Raw genomic sequence first — 11537 nt, 5'->3', positions numbered from 1 at the left:
TAAATATTTACAGCCTAGGAAACAACAAAGCAAAACTAAAACTGGAGAAAGTATTCCATTAAGATGCAAAGCTGAAGACAATTATTTGTCACGTCGATGTACTAGGAGCCTCACTTCATTAAATGAATCTGAGGTTAGTATGAAACTTCAGATCTGAAAATGTTGTGATTGTATTGCTTTTGATAAGGAATGAGTAGGAAAAGATCTCATGTTCTCTAAACAATTCCCAAGTTTTAATTTATTTATCCCTTTCAAGGTGATCAGATCACCTGTTTTTATAGCCTTTGATAGGAATAAAAGCTGTTGAAACAATTGTGTGATGAATTTTTGTCAGGTGCTGTTGAAAACTCTCCTCATGTTAATGCTTATGAAGTGACTCATGATTAGATAAGTTACTTGGAAAAAATTCATGGAGCCACTGAAACGGGCACAGAAAATTGAACTTATTTTCTTCCTCTGCAAGATTTCTGGATATTGTTTTGTTAGCAGATGATGTTAATCATTCCTATATAAGTTTTTAATTGCTAACTTTCATAAAATAGCAGTTACATATATTTTAAAAACAAAGTATTTATTAACCAACTTAATTCTTGGAAATACAGTGGGTGGTGATACTCCATTCAGATTCTTAGCAGAGCCTGATAAAGTGGCTCTGACTACTTTTTGTCTTTCTACAATCTTTGGTAACTTTTTGAGAGGAAGAAGACTCCCCTCAGGGGGTCGGAACAGTGTAAGTAGTAAAAGCTGCTAGTCTGTGTTTGGGACACTGGAGTTTGCTAGTTACTAGCAGCAGTAGAAGCAGCCATCTACCATTTTCTGATGTCCCCAGCAGCCTGTCTTCCACGTGTTCAACCAGCATCTGAACTCATTTCTGATATGCTAGCTGAATTCCTGCCATAGAGAAGGAGGAGTCCAGGTGATCTCAGTTCTGACTTTGTTGTTCCTGTTGAGAAAAACAGGATTGGGTGGATTGTGGACAGGAAGTGCTGCTGGGGAAATGCATACTGACATTTCCCTGTCACTTAGCTGTGCATTTGCTGCCATTTGACCATGAGCAGGTACATGATAGCCTTCAGCTTAAGTACGGTGTCATTGCTTGAATGTCTGTATTCTCTCCAGGGAAAAGATAGCAATGGAGTTCTTTAATGACTTGTACTGGGCTTGCACCTTGCCAGCTGGACCTTACTTATGTAAATAACATCTCTAGTGTAGAAGAGGAATAGCAAATTCCCTAAGATTAAGCTGGAAGTTAATCGAACACTTGAATCAAATGCTCCTGTTCCTGCCCAGTTCTGACACAGCAGAGTTGAGATGAAGAAAATCGTGTCAGTTCTACCACCATTCTCTATTAAAAAAAAGTGTAGTTGTCTGTGCCCTTGAGAAAAAATGACTTGTAAAGTATCAGGCTCAGTTTAACATGGAGAACTTTTTTTGTGATCATAGATTGGAAATAATTTTAAATGTAACAAGTTCTAGGAAAGAGGGGTAAAACTCTGCTGTAACTGAAATAGACTCCTTCTGTTACAAGTGTTCTTACAGCAGGAAAATCGAATGCTTACATATCCTTTTCCAGATGCTTTATAGCTTTTTAATCTCATGGCTACCTTAACACTTGCACTTAAAATTCTTCTGTGCTATCAGGAGCATTTGGGAACTGTCCTCGACTCTTCTGGAGTGTCTGCAGAAAATGGCAAAACTAGTCGGTTCCCAAAACCGGAGCTGGAAACCCCACTGACACCTCTGCAACCTGATAAGATGGAGATAAAGCAGCACGGCAGCATGATACCTTTAGGAGTGAAAATGCCTAAGGCAAAAAAGAAAAGAAGTGATGACATGGATGAGGTATGACCTAGACCCAACAGAAAACAAAATATCTGATGCCTTTTTACCATTCTCATTTAAGCATTAAAAAAATGCTATTTCTACCTCAGTAAAGTAGTTGAAGAATTTAATCAGTGAACTGCTTTAATGAACAAAACTAATAGCCAATCTCAGTGATAATGTTTTAAGAGAAGGGAATTTCTCTTAACTTCATTGTGTATTTTCTTTGAAACCTGTAGACATAAATCAGCTTTTTAGACATCATGAGATGTCTAATACTGATATCTTAATGTCCTGTTTTTATAATTGAATGCTTATTAATTATTTGATTTACTGTGGAATAGTTACCACTAGCAAATACTTCCCTACTATTAGCAAAAGTGTTTAAAGTGTTCACTTTTGTGACATCTGTTGTTCTTTCCAAAAGAATCATGGCTGAAACTTGTCTTGTTTTCCCAGGATTTTGTGAAAAGTGAGAACACGAAAAATACAAAATCTGTCATGGCTTTTAATTCACCCTCTGCAAGTGACGAGAAAATGGTTGGTTTTTGTTCTAGTTTTGAAGCTGGCTTGGGACTTCCTGTAATTGTGTGGTCACACGAAAGAAGCAGTGTCTTATCCTTATGTGTATACCTGAATGGGAATCTTACATGCTTATGAGCTCTTCCTATTAAATTCCATAAGCTAACAAAGGGCAAGTCAGTCTGTCCCCAGAGCGTGTAATGGCTGTACTGTGTAATGATTTGGAGGGAAGGATATTGCACACTGAATAGTTGGGAAGAGAAGCTTTAGTGTATTATCGTGTGCTTTTGTAAGTGAAGCCCTTGTATTAAACTAAGGTTCATATCATTAATATGCATGGCAGTTATTAAAAACAGATGTTCACATGTGATAGCAGTATCCTTGGCATGGTCAGAGTATGAGTAGTAGATTTTTCCCATCTGTTGTCTTCTGTTTTGTATGTTTGTTTATTTTATGTAATTAGAACAGCTTATGTAAGAAACAACTCCACAGCTTGGGAGCTACTTTTAAAGAAACTACTGCCTTATTAAGAAACTTTCAGAAACGTATGCCTTGAAATAGCTGAGATTTTGACAACTCCCTAAAGGGTATAAAATTGTCTACATTACTTGCCGTTGTGGTATCATCAGCATAATGAACAGAGGTGTCAGTAGTAAAGCTCAAAATGTCAACTTAAAATAACGTTGAACTAAAATGAAGTTTAAACAATGCTCTTGTTTCACATGTTCACATCTCTGTTGAACAGAAATCCGGAAAAGACTACTTCCTGAGAAAGCGAGTACATGCTTCAAGACTGACTAAAAAGAAGGATGAAACACTGCAAAAAGTTGGAGATTTTATTCAAAGCTCTCCTTCTATTATACACTCTAAAGGTTGGTGTAGAATAAGTTTTATTCCATGTTTTCTAGACATTGTAGAATGGCTTGTTTCTGCTGTAGGCTATTAATGTATGTTTTCTTAGACTTGTCTGCCATGTTAAGTTGTCCTTTGATTTATGAAGTAAATGCATTTATTCGTCTCTTCAGAGATTCATTATTACATTTGTGAAAACCTACAAGTATACAGAGAAAGTTGGTTCTGTCTTGTGCTTCTGTCAGCACGAAAGTTAGGCCTGTTGTTTAACTCCTGCTGAAGTTTCTGACTTCCAGCGACTTCTGAGCCATGATTGTCTTTCATACTCCATTTTAATGCGTGCTTTAAGCTGCCGTACCTGAAGCTATAAACTGTTTCAGCTATAGAAGCAATAAAGAACCTCGATGAACAAATACAATTTCTGAGTATTTTCACTTAAATTTTACGTGTCATTTATAAACCAAGTTTGTTACGAAGCTTTTTTTGCATTCATTGATTTAAAGACTCACAAAACCAGTAAGTTGATTGGTTTATGTATCAAAACAAATTTCTTCTAGCCAAGAAGCTGATGTCAGCAGTAAGTTCTCCTAAATCAAACGAACCTGAAAGTCTCGAAGAAGGAGAGACCAAGCCAAAATGATCCAAAAGGAAGCTGTATTCCACTGTCGTTTCTGGCCCTCTAGATATACCTGCTTCTTCGGTAAGCGATTATACTGTAGTCTTGGCTTAAAATAAACTACTAAGGAGTCCAAACAGACTGGAGGTTTCATCTATTTGCAGGAGAAGGTTGAAAGTACTGAGGTATTTCTTTATTCTACCAAGTCATTCTTGTTGGTCTTCCTGCTGTTCTGTTTTATTTTGTCCTCAAAGATCTCTGTGTTTGGCTGGCTTACAGTTTACTAAGTAGGTGATGTAGCAATCACGGAGATGTCTTCTAATTTGGAATCATAGATAATTTCAGTGTGTCGGAGTGGGATTATTCTACTACACGCTTTTCTAGAGCACAACTTAGACAGCTTTTTAGGTATGCTTAAACTATGATCTCCTGTCTAAGCCAACTTGCAAAGGATCTGATGTGCCAGTTTCATGACTCTGTCGGCAGCTATTGTGCTAAGAACATTCTTGCTCTGTTGGAACTGCATCTTTTAATTATATTAGAGTCCTTTTTCTGTTCAGCATAGTGATCATTTGCCCATACTGTAATATCCCTCTGAATTTTTTGATGATTTGACGAATGATAGGGGCAGAAAAAATGTTATTTTTTTTTGTTAGAGGATGAAGAAGATGAGAATTTCTTTTCTCACTGTAGTTCTGAGAACATGGAACTGAACCGAGAACTGAAATTCTGGGCAAGTCATAGCTACAGGGATTGAGGCTAAAAATGTTTTCTGAAAGCTTCATGTTTCACAAAACAAGTATTATAATACTCTCTTGAAAGCAAGTATTTCAAAATGAAAGCTGCCTTCAGGCTTTCCTCAGATGTGTGTGCTTTTTTAAGATAAACAGGATTTTGTACATTCTCCATATTTGTTCCTTGTGATTAAGCTGCATTACAATGATCTCGGTATCCCATAGTTTTCTGAATAAAATATAATAAGCAAATGCCATTCTGAAATCCATTTAGGGGAAGAAATATGTTTGCGTGGGTCAAGAAGAGCTTGTCAGTCTTGTGTGAAAAGATGAATAACTTTTGAAATGTTTTCTTCAGGAATCTGAGGAACAAAAGAAGGAAAGTGATCATCTGATCATCAAGCGACGGCTGAGATCCAGAACAGCTAAAAAACCTTGAAGAAGCATGTTTGTTCCCCTTTCTCAGGACATACTTTTATCGTATTATTAAAACTGGTTGTTAATAAACAGTAACAGTTACTGCGTTGTGTTCTTAAATTTGTATATAGGTGTTTGTTGCAGAACGGCGGGAGAAAAGCAGACGACCACACCTGTCATTGACATATGATCAGCGAATCTCATTTATTCCTTGGCTGCGTGTACCTTTATAATACGGATAATTAGCTCATACATATTGCAACATATCTCTGTTTCGTTCGATTTGTTGGCCTCAATTATATTATATTGTGTTATCTTGTATTTCGATATCATATTTAGTAAAGTAAGTTTTTCCTCCTTAGATTGCCGCTGTTTTATCCCATTCCCCTTTTCCCCCTCCTTTCCGGGCCCCGGGGGGGGGGGCCCACGGGGTGGCTTCCCCTGTCACAGGCATAGGTAAATCTAAGTAACCTGTGACACCATCCAAAGCCAATCTTCCCTCTTTCTGCCTGAAACTGTTTCCCCTCCTCCTATCCCAAGTGACCCTGCTAACAGCTTTAGAAAGCCTTCCTGCAACATGAAAACGTGCTTGTGAGCAAACAAGCAGAGAGAGCAGCAAGGATTGCTGTTGCACTGCGTCACGCCGCTCACTGCCCTCTTCTCCCTTACAGGTTTCAAATGGAATTGGTCCCCAAACTGCCGCCCCTGATACACCGCAAGTCCTCCGGGAGCTTCTCTGGGGCACGAAAGCCAAAAAAAGATGAGACTTTGCCACCTCTTTCCAAGGGCAGGAAAGGTAAAGTGGCTTCCAGCTCCTTTCCACGGCACAGGCAACCAACTGGAGGTGGGCAGTCTCTTGCTGACCATCATCCCAGGGCTCTCACTTGTTTCAAACCTTCCTGCCAGCTCAGCATGGCTTCTTCCCCTTAGATAATGGTTGGCCTGTCCAAAAGGGAAGTGCTGGGTGTGACGTACCCCCATCCCTGGCTATGGCAGGAGGATGTGGGGATCTCAGGCCCTGCCCCCCCCCAGTGGAAGGGCAGGGACCCCAAAAGTCATTCTGCTGCCTTCTTGTCACCAGCCAGGTCCTCTTTCCCATAGCCAATGTCCCTCCTGCAGCCCCAAAACAGAGCTGAGCTGCAGAAAGGAGGAGTGGGGACAGAGATGGTTTCAGGGCTGGCTCTGGGAACAGGCCTGAGTGCTGATAGTGAGCGAGCCAAAGGCTTGATGGCGAATCTCCTCTTCCTTCCCAACTGCAGTGAGATTTGACATGACTCCAACCTACACCAGAAGCCTGAGCACTGCAAGTGTTGACAGCGGGCAGTTGCGAAGGAGACGGAGCTCACTGCAGAGGGAGAGCATTGCCTACAGGTGAGGCTGGAGGCTGTGGGCTGGGATGTGCATGGGGGTGACCCAACGAGAGCCCATTCCCTAACGCCAAAGGGTCGCTGCTTGTTTGTGGCTGCCCGAGAGAGGGATGGGGAGGCCAGGAGCCCCCCAGTTCACAGGGCTGGTCCCTCTCCACGTCTCCAGAGAGCCATGGGACAGCCCATCAGCTGTCTGTGGGGAAGGCTGCATTACAGCCCAGGCTCCTGGCTCAGGCTGGCGGGATGCGACCCCAAAGCCATCAGCCACTCAGGCAGACCCCTCCCGCTCTGTCCTTTCAGTCTTCTGCCACCCATCGGGGCTGTGCTTGAAGCCCCACGCCCCTTCCCCTTCAACCCAATTTGGTTCCAAAGAGACCCCCCCGCCCCCCCCCATTAAACTGGGGTCTTAGAGTGCCCCCACTGACTCCAAATACCTCCCCCAACCCACCCTATAGACCCCAAACCCACCCCACTGCACCCTAATCCCACCCCACAGCCCCCAAACACCCCCCAAGCCCACCTTAAAACCCCCAAAGGCCACCCCATAACCCCCAGATACCCCCCAAACCCACCCTATGGACCCCAAATCCACCCCTCAGCCCCCAAATACACCCAAAACCCACCCTATGGACGCCAAATCCACCCCTTAGCCCCAAAATACCCCCTTAAACCATGCTGGGGCCTTGGGGGCAGCTGTTGCCGGCCCTCAGCCCACAAACCTCTTCCGCTCCCTCTGCCGTTCCCCCCCCTCCGCCCCACGCCACCAGGTCAGGCCTCTCCGGTCTCCACTCCCCCTTCCCCCCATTATCCCCAATGGGTCCGTGCCGTAACCCGCTCCCCCGGAGGGAACGCGTGCTCTGTGGAAATGAGTCCCCTTGGAAACGCGATCCGCTTCACTGGCGTTCCGCCGTCGCTTTGGTTCCTACGGCCTACAGAGCCGGAGGAAGGCGATCCCGGGGAGGGGGGGGGGTGTCCTCAGAGGGGTGGGGACGTGTCAGCTGTGTCTCCACGGAGGGCTGTGTGTCCTCCCCGTACAGGTGGAGCTGCTGCTGCTGCTGCTCGTGTACCCCCGTGGGCGCCCCACCACCACCACCCAAAACGAAGGGGGGCTGCGGGGATACCTGAGAGTATTGGCTCAGGCGCCCGGCCCCCCCCGGCCCAAAGCGTGCAGCCGCTACCTGCGGCGTTTGGCCGCCCGGAGCCTGGGGGGGTTACGGGAGGGCTTTGGCACGATGGGGAGCCCCGGAGGGGGGTTACGGCTTTGCCTCCGTTTGGAGCCCGACGACGCGACCCCCCCTCATCGCTTCCACATCCTGGCGCTGCTGCTGCAGATGGGGGGGGGGCTCAGGGCTGATCGGTGCGGTTGGAGTCGGGGGGAGCAGAATTAAGGCTCACCCTGCGCCCCTCCCGCTTCCCCCCCCCCACACTCCTCCCGGTCAATGCCCTATTCAGCTCCTAAGGCCCCGGGCGATGGGGGGTGTCTCCAACTCCTCTTTGCCCCCCCTTCCTTTACCCGTAGCGGCTCAATTGCGACCCTCCCCCTCCCTTGGGACGCCTCCAGGCGACGCCGCATGTTCGACACCATGTGGGAAACGCTGGGGGGGGAACCCGAAAGCCAGTTGGTGTGAGAAGGGGCTCGGCCCCCCGCCGTCATCACCCCCTTCGTGTTGGATGAAGGGGACGGAGATGGGGGGTGGGTGGCGGCCGCCTCGTTGCCCCCCCCCGCGGTCTGGCCATAGGAAATAATTCATCTCGATGGTTTTCTTATGGATTCATTTGCTTCCTCGAGGTTGTCCTGACATTCGGCAATTTCCTTCAGTAGCGTTTCGAGCCTTTTCACTTCTGCATCCTTCTGCTGTAGAAATATCACATTCCAAACAGGACAAACCAGATCATTTTAGAAACAATTACAAGCCAAGTTGCATTTTGGTGTTAAAAACAGCCATAGACTCATAGAATAGCCTTGGTTGAAAAGGACCACAGTGTGCAGGGTCTCCAACCAGCAGACCAGGCTGCCCAGAGCCACATCCAGCCTGGCCTGAAATGTGTCCAGGGATGGAGCATCCACAACCTCCTTGGGCAACCTGTTCCAGTGTGTCACCACCCTCTGTGTGAAAAACATCAACCTAATATCCAACCTAAACGTCCCCGTATCACTTTAAAACCATTCCCCTTGTCCTATCACTATCCACCCTTGTAAACAGCCATTCCCCTGCCTGTTTATATGCTCCTTTCAAATACTAGAAGGCCACAGTGAGGTTTCCCTGGAGCCTTCTCTTTTCCAAGCACAACAAGCCCAGTTCCCTCAACCTGTCCTCACAGGAAAGGTGCTCCAGCCCTCTGATCATCTTACTGGCCCCCCTTAGCATTATTTGCAATTCTCTTTTGCCTTCCTGCAAGCACACCTGCTTCAGGGCACATTTCATCCCACTGTTAGGCCTTGTAAGAAGCACTATGGCAAGTCCATATGCAGAAAACAATGGCATTCCATTCACTAACAGAGAAACTATTCTGCCCTTGCTCCTGACTCTTGTCCCTGCCTCCTCCTGCACTGGGCAGTGTTTGTGGGCAATGAAAGAAATACCCACATTCTGGAAAATACAGACAATAAAGAAACAGGCAGAAAAGCGGCACTAATACTTTGTCACTGGTGGGAATCTCCACAGAAAGTGCTGTGCTAAAGGTGTGAGGTTAAGGGATCATCACTATCAAGATAAAAGTCACAGCATGGAAGATTTAGCGATGGCGTGCTGACTAGAAGGAAAAAACAACACTTACCTTGGAGCTTGTTCATTTTCCCTCCTATCATTGGATATCTTCTCATCATCTACGTAGCTCTGAGGTTGGCCAAAGCCTGTTGCCATGAGCTTTGCTAAACGCAACAGTGCTGTGGCTCAGAGATTTACACCAGCACATAGCATAGGAGAACTCCATAACCCAAGTGTCATGGGAAGAAGAAAGGGGAACTGTTACAATTAATTACGTTCACTAAATTGGTAATTGTAGGCTTCTTGTCACACACTACTGCCTACAGCAAAACAGCACAGATGTTGACAAACGTGACAGGGATTTCTGCATACAAGCAACCACTCGAGGCTGAGCACTCTCTCCTGTCTCTTTGCCATGCCTAGAAAGACCCAGAAGAGCTCAGTGTTCTCTTGCTGTTAGTTTACATCCTCCAAGCACTTCCAAAGGCACGCTGCTCTGTAGAAAAAGCTGAGCTGCCCAGAAAGTTTGTGCAGGAAGAAGGCAGCAGTGTCAGTGCACGTCATCCTGGGGGATCTGAAAGCATTTGTGAAGAGAACAGGGAAAGAAGAGGGAAGAGAGCAAAACCAACAGGCACTAGCACTGCTGCCCACAGGGGGCGGGGCTTGAGGCAGGGCCTGTGCCAGAGGGGGGCCTGGCACAGTTAGGGCCAGCTCAGGGCCCAGAGCAGAGGGGGAGCAGGTAGAGGCAGGGCCTTGGGGCCCAGGATGGAGGAGGACCAGGCCAGCTCAGGGCCCAGAGCAGAGGGGGACCAGGCACAGCTGAGGCCACTGCAGGGCCCAGGTGAGAGGGGAACCCAGCACAGTCGGGGCTGCTTTGGGGCCCGGCACAGCCAGGGCCTAACCCCCGTTTTTTGCACATATGAAATGCTTCCAGCTGTGCTGCACAGCAGAACATCTTTCAATGGAGATGAAAGCCTGTGAAATGAAAGAATCCTTTCTTATTTCTTTCACATTTGTGTTTGTTGACTGCAGTTCCAACCAGGTGGACTTGCAGTGTCTGGTAAGTGGCACCTGGAAGCAGGTACAGACTGGAGACACAGCACCCTCAATGTCCAGGTGAGTAACAGCAGCCAAGGAGGCCTTTGGGCTCTGCAGGGTCCAAGTGTGGAGCGTTACACACAGGAACAGCTGAGTATAAAGACAGTGGCAGAGCTGCAGAGCTTGCCATAGTAGAGAAGCACAGTGGCTCAGCTCATTTGCCACAGTAACACAGGAAATAAGAGCCATGAGGGAAATGCAGATGCCTTCTGCCCCCATCAGAGGGGAGGAATGAGCTGCACTTCCACAGAGACATTCCTCTCACAGCCACTCACACCTCAGGTGTGGAGGGACCAGCTGGGGCTGCTGGTGGCAGCTGTGGAACACTGCCATCTGTGGTGCTCCATCCTACCTTGGAGGTGGGCATGTAGAGCTGAGGACCTTTGTCACTGCACAAATGACTGCAAGCAGAGATATAGCAAAGGGAACATAAAGCATTTAATAACTTATCATACAAAGCAATGAGTAATAGAAATGACAGTATTTCCAACCAAATATCCCCCATCCTAGCAGTCATATCTGATCTCTACAATCCCACCCAAACAATTTCCCAGCCCCCTCCAATACTCCTCACTATCCCACCCCTGAATTTCCCTCCCCCAATTCCCACACAGTAATTGCCCACACTAATTACCAGCATGCAGGGCATAGGGAACACCTGTTTCTTGTGTGCAGACACCTGGAAAAAAAAGAAGTGTCAGGGAACTGGGGGTCTGTAGCAGGTTGTGGAGGCTCTGCATAGAACATAACCCCAGACCACAACCCCATCAGCTGCTGGAGCAGCATCATCCCTGTCATTGGGGGATGTTGCCAGTGGTGGATAGGGACACAGGGAGAAGCCACACCTTGGTGTAGCTCTGATCTGCTCATGTCCAGTCCAATCCTCTATAGCACTTTCCATCTTCTGTCCTTTGTTCTTAACCGTATCCTTCCTTCTCTTCTGCTCTTTTTCTTTCTTTTAGGTGTCTTACTTGTATCTGCTTTTCCCCTCTTCTGTTCTTTTACTGCTCTGGTCAGCATCCGGTGTCTGCACCACAACTCTAGGTTTTGGGATCGAGAAAGGTACACAGGGCATAGATTTGTACAAGAAAAGCTCTCTTGCTGTGCCCAACAGGTGACAAAAAGGGGCCCTCAGGACCACAAAGGCAGCTTGTTTCTCCAAAAAAAAATAAACTTAATTCTTTTCTTTATAAGAAGCATTAGAATCTTACAGAGAAGATGAAAATCATCTTCACTATGCTTTTAGACTGCGCATAGACTAGACCAAGATGTGTGGTGTTGCTTTGATACCTTATGAGGAGCACCGGTATCAGTGGATGAAGCTAACATTGTCTCAGAAGCACAATAATGGAGTACTTTTGTTTATAGTTGGCCTGAATGCAGTACAGGAGTGTGTTGCAGT

General features: G+C 46.3%; 1 long non-coding RNA gene across 1 annotated transcript; it reads left to right on the top strand.

The window, feature by feature from the left end:
• Positions 1-3454: 3454 nt before the first annotated feature.
• LOC146754308 (uncharacterized) lies at positions 3455-5323 on the top strand. The gene is made up of 2 exons (XR_014938949.1): positions 3455-3895; positions 4904-5323. It is a non-coding gene; the product is annotated as an uncharacterized LOC146754308 (long non-coding RNA).
• Positions 5324-11537: the final 6214 nt, after the last annotated feature.

This window comes from Coturnix japonica, chromosome W (genome assembly GCF_054131305.1).
Source record: "Coturnix japonica strain WE chromosome W, WE-NBRP24, whole genome shotgun sequence".
In the NCBI taxonomy this organism is placed as follows: domain Eukaryota; kingdom Metazoa; phylum Chordata; class Aves; order Galliformes; family Phasianidae; genus Coturnix; species Coturnix japonica.
The sequence above is the reverse complement of the archived record's forward strand: the minus strand, read 5'-3'. Positions and strand labels throughout refer to the sequence as shown.